This window comes from Cuculus canorus, chromosome 11 (assembly GCF_017976375.1).
Source record: "Cuculus canorus isolate bCucCan1 chromosome 11, bCucCan1.pri, whole genome shotgun sequence".
Taxonomy (NCBI): Eukaryota; Metazoa; Chordata; class Aves; order Cuculiformes; family Cuculidae; genus Cuculus; species Cuculus canorus.
Window position 1 is genome coordinate 1,095,848 of NC_071411.1, and position 20,759 is coordinate 1,116,606.

Genomic DNA, 20,759 nt, shown 5'->3' on the forward strand with positions numbered 1-20,759 from the left:
GGAAATGAAAAATACAGCACTCCCTCGCTAAGTGGTGATAAATGAAAGACTTCCCCCCTTGAGACGCCCCCCGTGACATGCTAACGTCTGAATTAAGTTAATTAAAGAGGCTGTATGAAAGCTGCGAGCCTTCCCATACGAGAAATCCCCGGATGCTCAGGCTGTGCAAATATTAACGTACAGCACAGTCAGCAGGACAACTGGGTCTGCCTGCTAAAGGCTTCTCTGAGACACGGAGCTAAGGGGGCAAAAAGGACCAGAGCATGCCTCAAAATCAGAGCAGCATCAGGAAAAGAGGACCCAGCCGCGCAGCACCTGCACGTCCTGCGGGCCAGCACGCACCGCACGAGATGTGGATATTCCTGCCTTTTATTTCAGCAGCTGTCTCTGCATCCCAGCATTACAGATCACCTCTAAGGCTCGCCTTAATCCCCGCTGCAGAGACTTTACCCACCGCCTCGCCAGCCCCGCGTCTCCAGGCTCTGCAGCTGGAAGCCCTGGTGCTGCACAGCTGGTCCATAACCTGACCACAGGGATCTCCCCCCTGTGCTCAAACCACAGGCACGGTTTAAGCTTTTTCTGCTCAGAGGAGCTGCCTGCAGAGATGCAGTTGGGTGTTTTGGCAGGTCTTGTGATGGGACAGGACAGCGAGTCCCTGAGAGAGGAGGCAGATGCATCTCAACAACCCCCTTACAGGTCCCTTCCCAGGAGGGCTCTCTGGGAGCTCCGCCATCCAATAATACATTTCTACAAAAGAGGAAATTGAGATCAACCAGGAAGGATGGATGAAAATGGTGAGGCCCTGGCCCAGGGTACCCAGAGCAGTGGTGGCTGCTCCATCCCCGGAGGTGTTCCAGGCCAGGCTGGATGGGGCTTGGAGCCCCGGATCCAGTGGGAGGTGTCCTTGCCCATGGCAGGGGGTGGGACTGGATGGGCTTTGAGGTCCCTTCCAAACCAAACCATCCCATGATTCTACAGAAATCAAAGTGGGGTGCACGAGCAACCCCCCATGTGCCCACTACGCCCCTTGTGCTCCCTGCCCCGCGCCCAGCCGCCTCATCAGGTTGCAGAGCGCTTCGTGTTGCCTCTTCATCTCCAGCAAGGCTCTTTCCATCCCCTCACAAGCCTGGTTGCACGCCAGCTCTGTGCTCTTCCCAGCCTCTGCTCTGCGTGCTCAGCTCTCCCACGCCACTACCCCCACCAGCCTCAGCTCCAGCATTTCTCTCAGAGCTGAGTGAAAAGCAGTCTCAATTTTTCCCCGGCAATTTTGCGTTACATGGTTGTTTTTCCAAGCCTTTCCAAAGAAGCCACATTATATTTAGTGCCTGAAAACACCGCTTCAGCTTTTATAATTTCTTACGGTCCCGCTGTCTCTCTTCTGACATCCAGAACTCCTCGTGTTGTTTTTGCTTTCACATCCCCTGGAATTTCTTCCCACTATTCTATTTTAGGAGAGCATCTCCCAAAATCCCATCAGCTTTGCCCGTCATCCCCATCAGCTCCGATTAAGGGAGAACCAATCCTTTCTATTCAGGTTCTCTCTCCCTGCAAAGTTCCCGCTATCTCAGAAATGCAAATCTTCCTTCTCCACATAATCTCCTTACCTGCCCCTTAAGACCCTCCGGTGAGGTGGAAATTGGAGGAAGAGGAGATGTCCCCAGGCCCGCGGTAGGGCTGTTTGCATCTAGATTTTACAGGTACGCAGCCGCAGGGCACACAGCAAAGGACACACTCCACAGTTGTGCTTTTGGGTCTGCAGCGTAGCCTGGAACGGGCGGCCTGCCGTACCCTCTGTGCTGGTTGAGAGGCTCTGCAGAGGCGCCTGGACGGGACGGGTCCATGGGCCGAGAGCAGCGGGACGGGGTTCAGTGAGGCCGAGGGACGGGTCCTGCCCTCCAGTCACACCCGCCCCGCGCCGCTCCGGGCCCGGGGAAGAGCGGCCGGAGAGCCGCCCGGCAGAGAAGGCCCCGGGGGCGCTGGCCGCCAGGAGCCGGGCATGAGCCAGCAGCGGCCCCGGGGGCCAAGGAGGCCAAGGGCATCGCGGCCGGTGGCAGCCGCCGTGCGGCCAGCGAGAGCAGGGAAGGGATCGTCCCCTACACTCGGCGCTGCGGAGGTCACACCTCAGTCCCGGGTTCAGTTTTGGGCCCTCACTCCAAGAAGGGCATTGAGGGGCTGGAGCGCGTCTGGAGGAGGGAACGGAGCTGGGGAAGGGTCTGGAGCCCAGGGGCTCTGGGAGCGGCTGAGGGCTCTGGGGCTGTTTAGCCTGGAGGAGCCTGAGGGGAGACCTCAACCCTCTCCGCAGCTCCTGGAAAGGAGGCTGGAACCAGGTGGGCACTGGGCTCTTCTCCCAGGGAACAAGTGACAGGACGAGAGGAAATGGCCTCGAGTTGCCCTGGGGAGGTTCAGATTGGATGTTAGGAAAGAAATCTTTCCTTGAAGAGTGGTGAAGCCCTGGCAGAGGCTGCCCAGGGCAGAGGTGGAGTCTCCCTCCCTGGAGGGGTTCACAAACCGTGTGGCTGTGGCACTCGGGGACTCGGTGAGCGGGCGCGGTGGGACTGGGCTGACGGCTGCACTGGGTGAGCCGAGAGGGCTTTTCCAGCCTCAGTGATTCCACGATTCTGAGATCTAGCTTATTTTCTGGAACAGGAAAAATACTTCGCCCTTCTCCTGCCTAAACTTCCAAACACACAGAAAAATATTGAGGGACATGAACTGACTGCCCTCGACTGTGCCAGCTTTGATAACAACCAAGTGCTGCTGCTGAACACCAATGCCATGCACGGTGCCCGCTTCACCCCTGACCAAAGCTTATGCAGGAGAACTGCTTCCCTGGCACTGCGAGGTACCAGCACCAGGTCCCACAGCCACACAGCCCACATACAGCTCATGGACGAGCCTAGAAGGACCTTCCTGAGCTCAAGGACTGGAGAACATGATCGTTGAAGCTTTCTCACTTTCCATAATAAACATGGCTTATGTGACCATGACAGAAAAAAGCCAGGGGGATTTCAGATCGGATAGAAACCATCAAAATTCTGTTGGTGACTTGGTAAGGAAACACTGAGGAACATCTGTCCTGAGGAGCAGGAGAAAGCTGCAGGGAATGCAGCAAGGCTATGTGCTCCCAGAGCGAGCATTTGAAATGTAAATGTAGTTGGGATTATCACAAATTGCCTGACCGGCCTCTATTGATGCAATTGATGACAAAATAGTGTGGATTACACAGATCAAAGAGGACTCAGAGGATCCCGGAGGGAAGATAGTAAAGAGGAAGGGCCAAGTCATCTTGCCAAGGATCCTGCCCCCCAGAAAAAGAAAGGAAAAGCTTAGGTGTAAATCTTTACTAATCCAGCCCCTTAAATTTGGCAGAGAACTGGGCAAATAAGACACAGAAATACATGGAATTGAGGACTACTCATTTGGATTGCACCGCTATCCCCTAAACGCTCCTCTGCTCACCTGCGGACTCGCAGGAGGAAGATGCTCAGAGGACAGTACAGAAAGAAGGGCAAGAATAGGAAAAGAATTTTTTTATCCTATTGCTGCTTCATCACTGCTAACAGTCTGGGCAACCAGGAAAGTGATCAGCAGTGAGAACCGAAAAACTCAAATAATTGAAAACTCCAGTTCCAGCTCGCCTGGTGGGAATGCTGAAGTCATCGTTACACCCTAAAATTGAGGGAAGTAAAGCTGTGCTCTGTTGAATGCCCTGAGACCGGCTGCTCGGAGCACGCTCATCTCCTTCACCCCAGGAATGGGGCGGGGGGAAACACTGACAAATACAAAGAAAATGGGGATGGAGATGATAGCTCTGAAACCAAACTGGTGCCTCAATCAAGAGCAAACAAGAGAAGGTGGCTGCTGTGCAAAACAGAGGGCACCAGGAGAAAGAGAAATTCAGCAAATAACTTGGGCGTGCTGAGCTCTGATAACAGAGAAGCTATGAAGTGCTTAAACTATACGAAAGCAGAAGAACTTGAGGAAGAAGTCTCTTGGAAGCAGTAGGAAGGATTGATGGAGGGCATTAGGGACAAAGGCCATCCTAGAAAGGACACGGGTCCATCGCTGGGTGGAGATGGCAAAGCTGTTAATGAGACAGCTACGGTGGACGTGCTGTAATTACTGTCACTGAACAGCTGGGGAGAATAGGACAGCAATCATTATGAGAATGAAGCATTTCCAACTTATTAGCAATCGAGAAGAACATTCAACATCTACCAGCACCAGAAGATATTTAAATTTGGCAGTTCTGAATAATTTTGCATCCAAGAGAGCTAAGAAAACTGCTGCGTGCTGATGTTCACTTTCAAGAGGAAATTTTAGAAGGCTGGAAGAGTCTCCTGCTTGAATATCCGAGGTGGCAAAGGTAGGACTTAAAGGGGATAGCCAGCCAGCCACCCGTCCAAGACAGAAAGACAACGCTGGACTTGCGCAGCAGAGAAGCACATAGGTCAGTCAACGTCGGTTTAGGGGAAAATAGGTCACAGCAAACAAACCTGATTTCATTCTCTGCACATTTGATATCAGTAATGCACAAAAGCAATATCCTTGATGTCCAAAAGGTGTTTTGACCTAGTAACACACGACTTGTTGACACAGAAAAGCACTATAAAATATGAAAAATGAGCATGTTAAAACAGGGACAGAGCACCACCACTGTGAGGATGGGCTGGAAGAGTTCAGGTTGTTCAGCCTGGAGAAGAGAAGGCTGCAGGGAGACCTTAGAGCAGCTTCCAGTACGGAAAGGGGCTCCAGGAACCCGGGGGGGGGGGCTTTTTCCAAGAGCAAAGAGCGATAGGATGAGAGGGAATGGCTTTGAATTGGAAGGGGGAAGATGTAGATTAGGCATTAGGAAGAAATCCTTCACGCTGAGGGTGGGGAGGCCCTGGCCCAGGGTGCCCAGAGCAGCAGTGGCTGCCCCATCCCCGGAGGGGTTCCAGGCCAGGTTGGATGGGGCTCAGAGCCCCGGATCCAGTGGGAGGTGTCCCTGCCCATGGCAGGGGGTGGGACTGGATGGGCTTTGAGGTCCCTTCCAACCCAAACCATTCCATGATTCTATAATTGCAGACTAGTTACCTGGCTGACCTGGGAGACAAGAAGGATTCACCACTGCTTAAGTATCACGCCACAGCTGACACTCACACACGATGGGTTGTGGTCAAACGATAAACACCGACAAAGTCGAGTCCTCTGCTGCCTGGCAAACCTGCGCCTGCTCCACGCGGGAAGCCTGGAGCTGGAGGCAGGAGTGAGGAGGTGGCTCAGCCTCTGCTCCCAGCACTGAGGGACTCCTTCCAGAGCCCTCAACGGTTCCGCACCGACATTTTAAGGAGATTAGTAAAACACTGCAGGAGATGGAGACCGGATCTGTACGAGTGATTCCAGGGATGCAGAAAATGTCTGAAATGAGCGAATTAAAGAGGTTGATCTTTTTCGTTTATCAAAGAGAAGATTAAGAAGTGACTTGATTACGATAGAGCAGCGCATTCAGAGGAAACAATATCAGGTACTAAAAGGTTCTTAATTAGGCAGAAAAAGGCATAAAAAGAACTAATGACTGGAAATGGAAGCCAAATATATTAAGCATCACTTTTAACAGCAGATGTTTCGAACCATTAAAGCAAATTATACACATGCTGTTGGACTCAGCAGAAGACTCGGGGAGGTAAAGCACACAGGCTTTTCATCTATAGGGTATTTTGTACCCATACTGATCTTAAAAGCCTTGAAAGTTTGAACCATGCAGCCTTTACTGATGCTTGGGACAAATGCATCCAACACCCGACCCATCCCACCCCCGCACGCAGCACTCTACACACCCACGACCATCAGCCTTACCCTTCCCACTGCAAAACCCTGTGACATCCCAGAATATTCCTCTATACTCCACTACTCCCAGCTCCCCCATGTGTGGATGGGTCTGCAACCTGCAGCACTTGCAGGTCATCACCGCCAGATGTGCCTCCTTATCTCAATGCCGTCCCTACAGCTGCGAGCGTGGAACCTTTGCAAATCCCGTTAGAATCATGGAATGGTTTGGGTTGGAAGGGACCTCAAAGCCCATCCAGTCCCAACACCTCCCACTGGATCAGGGGCTCCGAGCCCCATCCAACCTGGCCTGGAACCCCTCCAGGGATGGGGCAGCCCCCACTGCTCTGGGCAGCCTGGGCCAGGGCCTCCCCACCCTCAGCGTGAAGAAATTCCTCTATGTCTGCTCCAAAACTTCTCCTCTCCATCTTTAGGGATGAAAACTTCCAAATCGGCATTTCCTGTCAGGAACAGACAGAGCGCCTGCTGGGTGTGCCCAGGGCAGAGTTAAACAACCAGAGCTAGAGATGGACATGTGCATGGCGGGCCAGATCCTGACTCCTCGCTGAGGGGTGCAGTACAGACACTTATGGGAGGAAAAAAAGCATCCCTGTGTGCCACAGCTTACAGATTCCTCTAGAAAAACACCAAGAAAAGCATCCAGATAAAAATGATCTGAAACAATAGAGACAGCTTGAGCTTCTAAAGTTATTCTAACACCACCTATTTTAGGAAACGATGTGGAAACAGTCCGTCCCTTGGATTTGTTACCAGGAGATGCAGGGGAGGGCTGGTAATGTGCAGGTTGTTTTGTTCTCCAGAGACAAGACAATACAGCTCTAGAAGTATCCTAAGTATAGAGTTCAGCCTGCAGAGTAGGCAGGAGAAGCTCTAAAGTGAGCTGTAAGCAGAAAGACTTCTTAATTGAACATCTGAGACCTCCTCAAGCCAAAATTTAGGATTATAATGAAGAATAATTCTGTCTTTACTGAGGGTTGGTTATTTCAGGCCACTTGAAGGTGACCCAGGATGGTACAACACAAATGGTAAGGAATAGGAGGGCACTAAATGACCATATTTAAGACTTTGGAGACTTGAGATGGAATGGTTCCTCACCAGCTCTACCCACTTCCAACACCTCGCTGTAGCCAAAGCTATCTGACCTTGCTAGCTGTTAACAGAGGCGGCCACGGGGCCCTGCAAGGAGCAACCTTCACCTGACTTGTTTTAAATGATTATTTTAGGCTGGGAAGAACGGCTCCCAAGGCACCATGCATCAAGCATGGTCAATTCCACTCAAGGCTGAACAGGACGGAGTAAACAAGCTTTGTCCAGATTGTACAGCCCATCCTCCTCCTCTGGTGTGAGGCAAGGCGGCGCACAGCTAGCTGGGAAACAAGAAGCCAAGTTCATAGAATCATTAGGTTGGAAAAGACCTTTGAGATCATCGACTCGAACCATAAATTTCAGGGGAAATGAAAGGAGGAAAGGCGCATGGTTTTCCTCCGATTTGCCCAAATCATGTGTAGTCAATATTCTACAAAACTGGAAATCCAGAAAAAACCACACATTTGGGAAAAGCAAGACAGCAAGCCTTCGGCACAAGCTCTCCGAGTCTGAGCGCCCCGAGCAGGAACCTGCCCCAGAGCCCCCTCTCGTGAAGCCAACTCCCAACAGACACACTCCAAAGCCACCGAGACACTCCCTCCTCTGCCTTTCGCAGCCACCAGTACAGCCAGAGCTAGAGGAATATAAAAATAATCAAAGCTGGAACTGGGTAACGAAGGTACTGTGTTAATCAGCTAATGGTGAGGCTCAATGCCAAGATCACTGGCTGGATGAGGAAGGGCTGCACTGATGGGTGTCACTGGCTTATCCTGGAGCAGCTCTGCGACGGCCTGGCCTCTCTCTCCAGCTGCGAGAGCTGCCAGTGACCTGCCTCAGCGTCCTTACGTGCCTGCCATGCATCAGCTCTGCCTGCGGATGAAGAAACATCGCCTCATGAAATCAGCCAGTCAGCGAAACGTCCCTTCCCCTCCACGCCTCCCGCATCCACTCCGGAGCCGCTCCAAGGGCCACGTCTCGCCTTTTCCATTGTCACGTTGAAACCTGCCAGAGCCACGCAGCCTGCGACGAAAGCAGCCTCCCGATCCAAGGGGAGAGGCAGCGCCAGCAGGCAGCCCCCGGCGGGAGCGGGAGCGGGGGGCTGCGGGGAAGGCAGGAGGTGGAACGGCTGCAGGAGAGCAGGGAGAGCTCAGCAAATCCTGGAAGAGCTACTGATGCATGGAAAAAGCTGAAGGTGCCATGTGGAGAAGGCGTTCCACCCCATCTCAGACTGGCTGCTGGAGTATACGACAATTTTTATAAGCTGGAAGAGGGGAGATTAAGAGGAGATCTTGGGAAGAAATGTTTTCCTGTGAGAGTGGGGAGGCCCTGGCCCAGGAAAGTCGTGGCTACCCCATTGCTGAGGTGTTCCAGGCCAGGTTGGATGGGGCTTGGAGCCCCTGATCCAGTGGGAGGTGTCCCTGCCCATGGCAGGGGGTGGAATTGGATGGGCTTTGAGGTCTCTTCCAACCCAAACCATTCCGTGATTCTATGAAATACAAATATATGTCTTATCCTGAAATTTTGGGATTGCTTTTTAAAGCAGAACTATTGCCAGTTTCCCTTATAGCAACGCTTGCCACAAAGCTCACACGCTGAGGATAGGAAACGCAGCCCCTGTTGTTTGGAACAGCCTGCGTGCAGATGAAAGGCAAAGCCTGCACAGCATCCCGTGGAAGGCTGCAATGTGCCGTACCAGCCAGGGGCTGATCCAGGGAACAGACAGCCTCAGGAGATGAAGCCTCCCAAGACACCTCTGGAGGATCAGGAGCAGCTCGGGAGCTGCCTTTTGTCTGTGGCCATGCTGCATGTCAAGACATCACCAAAATTCATGCGTGCATCCAGGTGGAGAGGAGGCAGATGCAAACACGCAGGCAAGCGTGGGCTGGAGCTTCCTGGTCCAAATCAAAAGCAATTTGAGGAGAATCCAGGGCTCCAGAGGGACTGTGCAATTAGGAGTGTTTTGGCACTTAATTGACAGGGGAACTGGTCACCGAGGTACTTCTGAAAAAGGCCACCTTATGCTCATCTTTATCTTCAAACATGTCAATACAAATAAAATCCAGCCCTTCGTACTCCTGCCCAGAAGGGGAAGCCACCAGAGCCGTCAGCAATCATCCTGCCAACGCCTGCCAGAAAATAATCAACTTGCTCGCTTGCTGGCGAGCAAAAGGAACCAACCCCCAAACTCATCTCCTTCAACGCAAACAACAGATGGGAAGCTGCGTTTGTCCAGAGAGCCAAGCTGTGGAAGATGATGGTGCCATTTCATCCTGTGAGTCACTGCTTAACCAGCTTCCCTTAAACAAGTCCCCTTCTCTAGTTAGCACCCCCCGGAAAGCGAATGCAAGTCGTCTTCTCTCCCCAAGGGCTCTTGGAAGGCTTTGACCCACACAAGGGTCTGCAGACCCTCTGGGTTTTCCAGCCCATCTCCAGCTCCCGTACCTTGCTGTTTGGACGATCCTTAGCCCCACCACGCAGAGAGGAAGCAAACGTTCAAGCAAAAAAGGAAACCCTTGCCCACTGCACAGCTTTGCCACTGACCTTGGTCCGCTGTCACACGGTGCTCCCGCAGCAGTGTTCCCCAGGGCTTGGGTGCCGATGGAGCTGCCAGCTCCTCGGGAAGCGTGAGCATCTCCTTCCTCACCACTCACCCTTGCTGGTGGACAAAAATGGATGGGCAGGAGGAACCCTCTGCAGCAGCAGACCCAGCGTGGCTCCTCTGCTCCCCCCGCCAACGCGAGGCACTGCCTAGCGAAGCACGCCGGCAGTGCCACCGCCCCAGGCGAAGGGACAAGTCCTTCCAGTTCATTAGAGAGGGTTTCTTGTGCGATTTGCTGCCTCACTAGCTCCTGTTTAGACAGCCTTTGTTCCCCATCCGCAGGAGCACATGAAAGGTTTGGACGGCTGTACATGCTCGGAGGATGCTGTCCCCTGGGCTGGGGCAGGGAGCACCGCGAAGAGCTCACCCCGGGTTTTAAACTCCTCGGCTCTGCACGCCGATGGGCTCTAAGTGCAGCCCCAGGTGCCCTCCCGCTCCGCAACGCGGGGCTTCCACGCCAGCCCCCTCGGTCAAGGAAACCTAATGGCTTGCTTTGCCTTTTGCTGCTCTGTACGCTGCCACCAGCCGAGGGCCAGCCTGGGTAGCAGGAGCCGCTCGTCCTGCTCACTCATTGTCTTCTGCAGAGATAAACCAACAGCCTGGGAGGGAGCACACGAGCTCAAAACTTTCCATTCACCGGCACCTCCTGCCCAAAGCAGAGGAACGCGAGGCCACAGGGTCGCTGTGGGTGTAAAGCAGCAACCACGCACAGCAGCGATGCAATCGCTTACAGTTGGACTGGGTGACCTTAGGGGTCTTTTCCAACCTTAACGATTCCACAACTCTATGAATTCACCACTACAATGCTATAAAGAGCATCAGCTGCTCTCAATAAACAGACATAACAAATTAATTTAAAAGCAGCCCGGCTCCCTCTTGGTAACCCAGGATAAACCCATCATTTGTCCGTGCCTGGCTCCACATCGCTTCATTTGCTGCCTGGCTCCACATCTCCTCAGTTACGCGAGGCCCCGCTGCAGCCTCGCCCGCGAGCTCCTGGCTCCTTTGGGAGCCCTCCTGGACCATTACAGGAACAGGAGATAATGGCTGCAGCTCAGGGACTAAACTAAACATCTGAAGGTCCTTTTATGCCTCAAACTTTGCATTAACCTGGCAGCACCGACATCTGACGAGGGCACAGCAGCCAGGGTGGAGAGGGTCGTGATCCTGTGACCCAGCAGAGAGCACCCAGGGCAGAAGGGTTTAACAGCAACGCCAATCCTAGCGCTAATGTACATAACCCAAAGTATTTTTAGAGTCCTAGAGCAGGCGTTATGGCCTCATGCTTTCTCCACACTGAAGGAGCCAAATTAGGTCTCATTTCTCCGGGGCCAATATGTATTTATAAGCACAGCCGCTAGAATGAACAACTTGAGCAAATGAACCTATCGGAGGGGATCGATGCATCCCAGCAGAAAGTACTTTCTGTCTGTCTTTTTTTATTGTTCTGGATTAAATATGTAATAAATGATCTTGTAGAATTTAAGGCCTGAAGAAAGACAAGCCATTGCACAATATTTTTACATACCTAAACAGACTTAATTGCTCAATTATTCCAGATAAACACGATAAGTTCCCTACCATGAATTATTTATATTCCAGCCAGCCACACAATCTACAAAACACAAATCCATAGCTGCAGCAAAGGGAAAGCGAGCAGATGCCATGATCCTGAGACACCCCGGTTCGTTACCAAACGATGGCCAACGGATCAATAGCATAAGCTCCCCAAGACCAGCCAGATCCTGCTTGAAATCATTCAGCCTGCATCTTAATTTCATAGAACCATGGGACAGTTTGGGTCAAAAAGGACCTCAAAGCCCATCCAGTTCCACCTCCTGCCGTGGGCAGGGACACCTCCCACTGGATCAGGGGCTCCGAGCCCCATCCAACCTGGCCTGGAACCCCTCCAGGGATGGGGCAGCCCCCACTGCTCTGGGCAACCTGGGCCAGGGCATCCTCGCCCTCCCAGGAAAACATTTCTTCCTGATCTCTCACCTCTATCTCCCCTCTTCCAGCTGAAAACTGTCCCGTGTCCTTTCCTGGAGCCTCTTTCCCTACTGGAAGCTGCTCTAAGGTCTCCCCGCAGCCTTTCCTTCTCCAGGCTGAACAACTCCAACTCTCTCAGCCTGTCCTCATGCAGGAGGTGCTCCAGCCCTCGGATCATCTCTGTGGCCTCCTCTGGACTCGCTCCAACAGCTCCATGTCCTTCCTATGCTGAGGACTCCAGAACTGGACACAGGGCTCCAGGTGAGGTCTCACCAGAGCAGAGCAGAGGGGCAGGATCCCCTCCCTCACCCTGCCGGTCCCACTGCCTTGGATCCAGACCAGGACATGGTTGGTTTCTGGGCTGCAAGAGCACAGATTGTGGGCTCACGTGGATCTTCTCAACCACCAGCACCACAAGCCCTTCAGGCTACTCTCAGAGTCATTTGTGTTCTCGTGCTGCTCAGAAGATGCAAACATTGAACATATTAAACAGGCAGTGTTCAGACGTGCACCTGGGAGGATTCCGTTCACAGACCGTGCTGGGACAGCCCTCAGGAGCTGGCTGTACTGGTTTCTCCAGGAATTTTGTTAGCTGACTACGATGGAGCTTGGAGCTACAGTGGAGCTCAGCAGGACACGGTGCACTGAGGGATGGAGGCACAGTCATCATGAGGGACTGCACCGAGGACGCCACAGAGGAGGCAAGGGAAGGAGGATTTGGGGCATGGAAAATCCCATCCAGCCAGCATTTCCCCCACTTGGATAGGAGAGACCTGAGATAGGGACCTCGAAGGTGTCCAGAAGGAGAGTTAATCCTAAACCTGTGACAAAGCCATCCCAGGCAGCCCCCTTCCCACGCAGATGGGTAACGAACCGCAGCGCTGAGCACCGCCCTGGGAAAGCTGTTGCACCAACCCCACAGCACGGGGTGGAAAACCACCTCCAGCGACCCAGAACGAACGCAGACAGCTTTCACGCAGGTCCCTATCACAAACTTTAAGCATCTTTATGGCTCTCCAAGATGCAGGTGATGGGTGGGTTTCCTCCAGCCCGGGCGCCCAACGCTGCCTTTCCCTGCTCTGCTATTTCCAGTAAATGCTCCTGCATCTGAATTTCATTCACACCGCTGCTTCGTTCCAGCAAACCCACACTAAAGGCTTTGGGATTCGCTCTGGTGTTCAGCGGCGGCAGGAAGAGAGGGCTGCAAGGCCCTTGGAAAGATCTGGGCTCTGTCCTCTGCCCCTGGGCAGGATCAAACGAGCCGGTGTCACTGCCAGCAGATGTTTGTCTAATCTGATCTTTAAAACTTCCCATCAGTTGTGGATTTACTGGGTGGGCAGCAAAAGGGGAATACAGGGGCTTTGGCTTAACCCTCCCGACTGCTAGGAAGTGTTCCCAGAATATTAGACTGCAAGGCAGATTTAGGTTAAGTCCCTGACTTGCCATCCTACAGACCACAAGCACTGAACAGCAGCTGCTTTATCCAGGAAAAAGAGCCCATGGCCAGCTTCCCTGCGGAAGGCACCAAGTCCACAATGTGCAAACTGTCTCCTAGAGGCAACTGGCCACCGCCTTCACGCTGGAGAACTCTTGGTTTTATTCTCTCCTGGGTCTCCATGGCCTTCAGATGCAATTAATTACCTGGCGTCCAGGTACAGTTTCTGTGCATTTTTAGGAGCTGCCTGGGCAGTTTTGGAGGGCCACGTACTACAGAAGGAGCTCGGCCTTGCGTGGTCCCACCAAAGCAGCCTACAGACCCACCTCCCACCACACCTTCTTCTGGAGACCCACTTGGGTGGCCCTGGCACCTGGAACGGGCTTACAAGGACAGGCCACGAACACCAGAAACAGTTTGTCCAGTCTCCAGCTGCCTATTTTAATAGATTAGAATGCGCTTTCTGTGTTGGAATTCCTATCCCCTTCCAAACGCACCTGGACCCAGCTTGAAGTCATCATCAGCTCAGTAAAATGTACCAATTCCATCACAAAAATCTGCAAACAATTAGAATTTGAACAGATACCTGTAAAGCTGCACCACTTAATTGGATTTTTGCAGCCATTATAAAACCTGGAAGAATGGTAAACTTAATTGCAAGTCTAAAACAGCAACCGCCCTGACTGCAAAAAATTACCCACCTGGACACGCAAAGCAAGATTAGAAGTGGCCATTCAAAGCAGGGTTTTTTGCTTGCAGATATGAAGTCATTATTACCCTGGAGATCTAAACCCGATGCACCCACTCTTTTGACATGTCCTTCAAAACACATCATGAGACCTTCCTGGGCAGATCTGTAAAGCCCTCACACCCAGGATGTGCATAAAGCATCATTTCAACACTTCCCCAGGGTCTCATGAGAACTTAGCGCCTGGAATCAGTTATGGCAAACAACATTTCAGAAGTCACTGGATTTTTTTGCTTCCTAATTCAATAAGCAATAACGATCGTCTGCTGCGAGCGAGCGGTGGGATCCCAGCGGCAGCTCAGAGACAGATGGCCGCAGCAGCGGGCTGGTCTGGGGATGCTTCTCCACGCACTCTCCAATTTGAAAGCCACAATCACATAATCTGGAAAATTAACGTGGCAGCCCAGAACATAAGGGGGAGTTTATAAAAATGAATTTCAGGGCATTAGCCCAGCACCTCAGTGCTGACTTGGAACTCCCTAAAGCATCAGGATTTGTGCCCTAGCCTGCCCGATGCCCCTCAGGCAGGTTGCTCAAGGCCAGATGGAAGCAGCACACTTGGGTATGAGGACTCGGTTTACGTGCCTCACCTTTAGGGGGGACCCAGCACCGCGGGTCCTGCATCAGCGCTGTGCTCCATCAGACACCGACGGTATTTGCTCTGCCCAAAGCTCAGGAGGGTTCGCAATACAGAGTATGGGCTGCCCATCGCAGGCGAGGCTGTTGTGCTCCAGGCCAATCCCCTCCCCACCACAAGTGTGCTCAGTATTTCTGAGGAATCCAGAAATTCAGGTAATTTCACTCTTCTGCAGGTCCCCAGGGTAATGTTTGCACAGACCACTGCTTTTTGGCCAGACCTTTCCACTACGCCTGTATTCTATCTACTGGGCTTCCTACTCGGCTCACAGTGGGGAGGAGCAGCAGAGCCTTTCAGGAGAACCGTGGGACGTGGCCCAGGGAAGACAGACGAGCACAGGAGGGGCTGAGCAGAACAAATGCCTTCCCAAGAGCCAGAATGAAGCTGGTTCTGGAGGAATCCCCTGAGGAGCTGCAGGGACATGGACTTTCCAGCTCCCCTTGCAGTAGCTCAGCGCCTGCAGCTCACCCCCCACCTACACCTCCAGGCAATGGGGTACTTTGCTTAAGAGAGGCAAACAACCCTAAAACTAAAATCCCAAGGGAAGCTCCCACCCCTCGAGCCAAGCCCAGCAGTGCCCCCGACTCCCGCACACCCAGCGGCCGCCGTGCTCCACGTGCGCCTCTGGCCCTCTGCACCCCTGGCAGGCTCGCACAGGCAGCGCCTGCTGAGCCCGCGCTTCTCGTGAAGCAGAGCTACGTGCAGCGACAAGCTCTCCTGCTCTTTGGGGACAGGGCTTCAAATAGCTGCTGGCTTGTGGCAATGAAAACGGGCAGAGCGCTGCCACCGACGCCGCTGGCCTGCGCTGCGCGATGCAGGCGCCGTCTGTAGCGGCCTGATAAGGATATTGGATGATTCAGAATAATCTTGGCTTTGCTGAACACATGAGCTGAGTGTTTGTGCTTCTGTTTCTGCCTAATGGGAATATTGTGTCGTGCTCGGTTGAAAGGGAAGAGGGCGGATGGATGTAGGTGAGCACCAAAACTTCCTCTCCACAGGACTGACAGGCACGTCCGTCCTGCCCAGCCCGTGGGTCTCTTCCATGGAGGTCTCCAGCTCAAGGGTCTGCCTGGTCTAATCCCACAGCTCAGACATAGTAATGGGGTGACAGCAGATGAGGAGGGAGCAAAAAGCCAGTGTTAAGTCTTCTTCCCATCTTGGGGGATTTCTGTGAGCCACGACCAGGCAGCAGGGCTGCTGCACAAGCAGTTGGGGCTCAATTCGGATGCAGGAGATGGGCATCAAAGTGAGCAAGGTGGGAGACAAGGGAGGAAGAGGAAGGACACACTAGCTGTTCACTTTTCAAACTGACTTCCATCTGGTTTGGTACTGAGTTATGTCCATGCCTTAACTTGTTCCGACAAATCTTTGATCCCACAGACCTGCTGCACGGTCTACTCTCATCCCATTACAACCACATTGTTCCCTATTGAGCCATTCCAACAACTTGCCTTTGATTTCATTTGGAGCAGAAAGCTGAGAAAAAGGCACAGCCTATTTACCACAGGAACCAAATCTGGAACCGACATCCCTTTGGCTGGCCTCGATCAAACGGTTCACAGCCTAGATAAAACAGCATTTGAGTCAGCATTAAACCAACCCGTTTTCATAGTCCAGTTAGCACCAAACCTCCTCAGATGAGGGCTGCCCAGGAGCACGGCCGCGTGCTGTGTCTCCAAGATGAGGAGCTGGGTATGACAGGAGGGTGAGATGCAGGGGTAAGGCTGTATGAGCTTGAATTCGAGCAGTGAGGAACACCTCAGCAGACGAGAACTGCTGTCCCAGAACCACCTTACTGCAGTCATGGGGCTTTTCTCAGAAATCTGCTACTTTTCAGTCCACCACCCTATGTAAATCCCTTATCAGCACTTAAACGGGGCCACAGCCAAGAGATAGACAAGAGGGGGAGTGAGGAAGAAGCAAGTTGGGTTTCTGGCGATAGGAGCTCACGCAGTTCTATAAATAGCAACAGTGATCAGCTAAAATTCAGGCCATAGGAGATGCTGCCAAGATGTCACCACCTCTGCCAAGCACTACCATCTTTAAGGACCAAAGAAACCCTGTATGTCGTTAACAGCCAGGGTGGGAAGAGGCACATCACAGCATCTCCCCCTGCACCGGGGCTCTCCTGTAGGGCACCGCACTGCCACACCGGAGACAGCCCCCAAGACAGCGCCGTGGGGGAGGCAGAGTGGGGAGTGGATCACACTCCCCGTGAAAACCACCCTGCCCGCTGCTGGAAAACAGCCATGGGACACCTCCCACTGGATCAGGGGCTCCGAGCCCCATCCAACCTGGCCTGGAACCCCTCCAGGGATGGGGCAGCCACCACTGCTCTGGGCACCCTGGGCCAGGGCCTCACCACCTGAACAGGGAAACATTTCTTCCCAAAATCTCATCTCAATCTCCCCTCTTTCAGCTGAAAACCGTTACCCTCATCCTATCCCTGTCCTCCCTGACCCAGAGCCCCTCCCCAGCTTTCCTGGAGCCCCTTTCCCTACTGGAAGCTGCTCTAAGGTCTCCACGGAGCCGTCTCTTCTCCAGGCTGAATAAAGCCAACTCTCTCAGCCTGTCCTCATGCCGGAGGTGCTCCAGCCCTCGGATCATCTCCGTGGCCTCCTCCGGACTCGCTCCAACAGCTCCATGTTCTTTCTGTGCTGAGCACTCCAGAACCGGACACAGAGCTCCAAGTGAGGTCTCACCAGAGCGGAGCAGAGGGGCAGGATCCCCTCCCTCACCTGCTGGTCCCACTGCTTTGGATCCAGCCTAGGACACGGTTGGCTTTCTGGGCTGCCGGCTCATGTGGAGCTTCTCACCCCCCAGCACCCCAAGTCTGTCTGAGGGCAGCTCCCAATCCCCAGCCCAGGAGCAGGACCTCACACTTGGCCTCACAGAACGTCCTGAGGTTCACAAAGGCCCACCTCTCCGGCCTCTCAAGCAAAATAGCTCCATTGACCACTACCAGTTGTAAATGGTCTTATTCCTCGGCACAGGGAACCAAACATGAAGACCAGACACAGCCAAGCTTTAAAAAACACTGACTCAGTACCCTACTCTGCTTTGGAGAGCTCGGCAGCCGCTTCCAATCCTCAGCCTGGTTTGCTTTTTAATGATGAAGTGCTGTGCGAGCTGGAGAAAAACCACATCTTGTCCAAGCCAACAGCTTGCCGTAACTTAATGTACCGAGGGAAGGACAGCGCGGGGCGGTGGGGGCTCAGCGCGTGCCGCTTGCTGCACTTGGTATTTATCAAGTGGTAGGAGATGCCAGGAGGAAAGCAGCCGCTTCCCATCTCTCTGAAGCGCTCGCCTTTCCTTGCAGTAGCTTTTCTTGCTCCTCCACACCGCAGCATCACTCCGGCGGTGGGAAGCCACGCTGTCCCCTACCCTCCCAACAATTTAATGCATCCCCGCAGCCATGGCTCATCGGGAGGGGAGCTGCCAGCCCGCCCGGCGCTGTGAGCAACACCAGCCCCGTTAGTCACCGGGAACCATTTAACCAAGAGATTGTTTGACATTTTCTGCAAGTGGATTTTGCATTATTTAAATCATCCACGCAGAGCGCGGCGAAAGGCAGCACACAGGGAGGAACAGCCAGAATTACTCATGAGATTTTATTTTCCATTGTTGGCTCTAACTTAAATCACAATCTATGGAAGAGACAATTCACACATCTCTGCAGACGGCGGGGAGAAGCCCCTGCTCAGACTGCGGTAAGGGCTGAAAAGGCAGATGTGTCATTTATAGAATCATGGAATGGTTTTGGTTGAAAAGGTCCTCAAAGCCCATCCCACCCCTGCCATGGATCCCACTGGATCCGGTTGCTCCAAGCCCCATCCAGCCTGGCCTGGAACCCCTCCAGGGATGGGGCAGCCCCCACTGCTCTGGGCAAACTGGGCCAGGGCCTCCCCACCCTCACAGAACATAACATTTCTTCCCGAGATCTCATCTCAATCTCCCTTCTTTCAGCTTCAAACCATTCCCCTCGTCCTGTCCTTGCACTCCCTGATCCAGAGCCCCTCCCCAGCTTTCCTGGAGCCCCTTTCAGTCCTGGAAGCTGCTCTAAAGTCTCCCCGGAGCCTTCTCTGCTGAGCCTTCTCCAGGCTGGACAAGCCCAACTCTCCCAGCCTGGCCTCATACGGGAGGTGCTCCAGCCCCCTGCTCCATCCTAGGAGAAGGCTCTTGCACACAGCATCACCGGCTGTGCACGCGGGTCACTGCTGGCTGAAGCTCTGCTAAAACCAACCACCACGCTGGAATCAAACTCTCATTTCTCTCCTACTGCACAGCTTGATCCAGTGGAAAATTTCTCCCGGATCAGCAAGGCAATGCTAACGCCAGATTTATTTTTACAGCTGTATCATGACGAAAGATGATATCAAAAGAGAAACCATTCCAAAGTGGGCAACTTGACTCAGCGCCTCGGGGGTCTGGATGGCTATGGGGTGCAACGGTGCCACATCCGGACGCAAAGAGCTGTCTAACACCACCGCAGCACACAAATCTGGCCTGCCAGAAGGCAGCCTGGGTTTTGACCCGATCACAGGAGGAAAAAACAGGCTCCCAACCATGCTGAAAGGTGCACAGAAGGGAGGAGCGCTGCTGACCAAGCCTGCAGCCTTACCTCCCCCAGCTACCTGCTCCTCCACCACAGCCACCACGAGCATGGCACCTGGGGGTGAAATCCCCCAAGGGATGCCAGACCAGAGAAACACTTAGAGATTTCATTTAATTCATCAATATTCATACCTAAATATTTCTTTTTAAATATTTAATTTATTTAATATTATTAAATATTATCGCGCTGTAGGATCTGCTCTTGAAGGTCCAGCATGTTTCAGCCCTAGGACCCATTCCCTAGGGGCAGAGGGAACCCGAATCTCTAACTACAGCCCCACGTTTCCGCACAAGCACAGCAATACATCTTAGAGACGTGGCGCCGCACGCACGCCAGCGGCTGAGGCTGGAAGCTGCTTCACAGCCAGGAAAATGAATAGCCGGCGAGGTCCCAAGGGCAGGAAAGAACCTTGTCGGCTTTGCCGTTCAGCAAGAGAAGAGATCATATAAAGGTAATCTCGTGGCCACTCTTCTGCCGTCAGTCACGTTGCAAAGAGCTAAATCAAACTCAGAGCTGACTCATCGGAGAAAACTTGGAAATTCATGAGAGATCACACTGGCATTGTCCCACAGCTCTCAGGGAAGAGTGAGGAAGAAGGACCACTTTTGTTGTCTAAAGAGGCAGTGAAGGACAGGGGAGATTAAGTGTCTTATAAAAATCACGTTTTATTACCTGTCAGCAAGCAGTATACTCACTCTCTTTCACCCATTCCTCCCGTGCTCAACCCTTCACGGTCCCCAAGTTTCCTGGACACAGCCAGGAGCCCAGAAACCACCACATCATGGGATGGTTTGGGTTGGAAGGGACCTCAAAGCCCATCCAGTTCCACCCCCTGCCATGGGCAGGGACACCTCCCACTGGATCAGGGGCTCCAAGCCCCATCCAACCTGGCCTGGAACCTCTCCAGGGATGGGGCAGCCACCACTGCTCTGGGCACCCTGGGCCAGGGCCTCTCCACCTGAACAGGAGAGCATTTCTTCCCAAGATCTCATCTCCACCTCCCCTCTTTCAGCTCAAAACCGTTCCCCTCCTCCTGCCCCTCCCCAGCTTTCCTGAAGCCCCTTTCAGACCCGCCAGACTGCTGATACTACCAACGCTAGCTGCAAAAAGAGGTGGTAAGCACCATCCCAGCGCGGCTCTGCGCACGCCCATGAGACAGCCTGGCACTCCCAGTCTCATTCCAGCACTATCCAAAGCCCACGCTTTAATGCTGTCCCAACTCTCGACTAAAATCAAACCCGAGTTCTACATTTTTTCAGTTTGGCATCAAGGAGGAGGAGAATATTAATTGAAAGAAACCCCAAAATTTAGGAGAATACTGAAGAAGAAATCAATTTCCCGAATTAGCACCGTGCAGTGGCACTCCACCCCCCCGAGAGGCAGAAAGGCTGCCTGCCGGTTACTCCTTGTGATACCAAACAGAGCAAATCCAATCAGACCAACATGCCGCAGGAGCAGCCAGGCGGAAGCCACAGGAGCGGCATTACAAAGCAAAAGATGTATAAAAAGAGGATTTTCTAAACCTATTGTACTGGGTTTGAAACCCAGCCCTTACCCCGAGAGGGGCTGACGGCGCGGCTGGTACGGCCCGGCAGGACGAGCTGCCCAAAGGACCCGCAAAGAGGACGACTAGGAAAAGTTATAATGAGAAATTAAACCCAACTGGAACGTTAGGGCTGCAATATCGCATTCAGAATAACACATCTCCTTTTAAGATAACCCCACTCCCCAGCCCGCCGCCTGCCCAGGAGCGTAAGCAAACTGCTAAATTTGACTGCGCTATTTCCTCACTTTCGTCTCTAACAATGCCATCCCGGCTCC

General features: G+C 53.1%; 1 protein-coding gene across 4 annotated transcripts in view; it reads right to left on the reverse strand.

Annotated features, from left to right (window-relative positions):
* The window catches only part of BSN (bassoon presynaptic cytomatrix protein), an 86,430-nt gene that overhangs the window by 43,168 nt on the left and 22,503 nt on the right, over positions 1-20,759 (reverse strand). Inside the window, exon 1 of one of the 4 annotated variants that reach the window (XM_054077086.1) lies at positions 9,457-9,582. The exons of the other annotated variants lie outside the window; for them this stretch is intronic. The gene's annotated coding sequence lies outside the window, so the exon portion shown is untranslated. Of the gene's footprint in view, positions 1-9,456; positions 9,583-20,759 lie in introns of those variants that run through there. 4 annotated transcript variants of the gene reach the window in all.